The sequence below is a fragment of the Talpa occidentalis genome, unplaced genomic scaffold (assembly GCF_014898055.3).
Source record: "Talpa occidentalis isolate TD23 unplaced genomic scaffold, MPIMG_talOcc4v2.1 talOcc4.14, whole genome shotgun sequence".
In the NCBI taxonomy this organism is placed as follows: Eukaryota; Metazoa; Chordata; class Mammalia; order Eulipotyphla; family Talpidae; genus Talpa; species Talpa occidentalis.
The window spans coordinates 25,895,655-25,896,426 of record NW_023601433.1 but is presented as its reverse complement, the minus strand read 5'-3'; positions in this window follow the sequence as shown (position 1 = coordinate 25,896,426).

The window sequence follows — 772 nt, the reverse complement described above, 5'->3', positions numbered from 1 at the left end:
GCAGATTTATTTCAGGAAAAAACATACTCCATTATTTCTACCTTTATTTCAATGAGGGACAATTTAGTTGTGAAACATCCAACAATCATCAGAGGGGGCAGCTTACAGAGAGTGTTTTTTCAGGCTTCCAGCAACAATCACTAAGCAACCATCCTTTCGTATGTTCATTTCTATTTTGTCTACATCTACTTTCCACAGACTAAGGAGTTATCCAGCTGCATCATCACCTTAGTTGTCACTCATGTCTAGAAGAAGGGGATCTGGCTAGACTTAAAAGTAGCTCCAAAATTTTGGGGAGAAAAAGAATGCAATGTGACTCTACTGGAAGCTTGTGATAATATAAGGGATTTTTCCCAGGACCTGCACAATCACTGAACATAAGGAAACGTAGACGCCATGCCCTTTGTAACATTCAACCTTGAGCCATGAGCCTGTGCTCATCTTTGGGGCTCAGATGGGTCTCCTGGGGAATGCATAAACTTGGGTTTTGTTTTCTGAACCGAGGCTGGCCTCTCTCTGCTCTTGGATTGGTGAGCTCAGTTGATTTCTGTTTTTTAGGGTAATTATTGATAAATGAGAATAGAGGATTTTCTACTGCCTCTTTGACTTTAGTTTTCTAGTCCTATTTCCCTGCTCAGCATTTTTTTTTTTTTATGAATTTTCTTCTCTTTGAATTATACAGGGGATCTCTTTTAAACATTTCTTTCAGGGAAGATCAAGTGTTAGCGAACCACTTCTTCAGTTTTTGTTTGTCTGGGAAGAACATTATTAC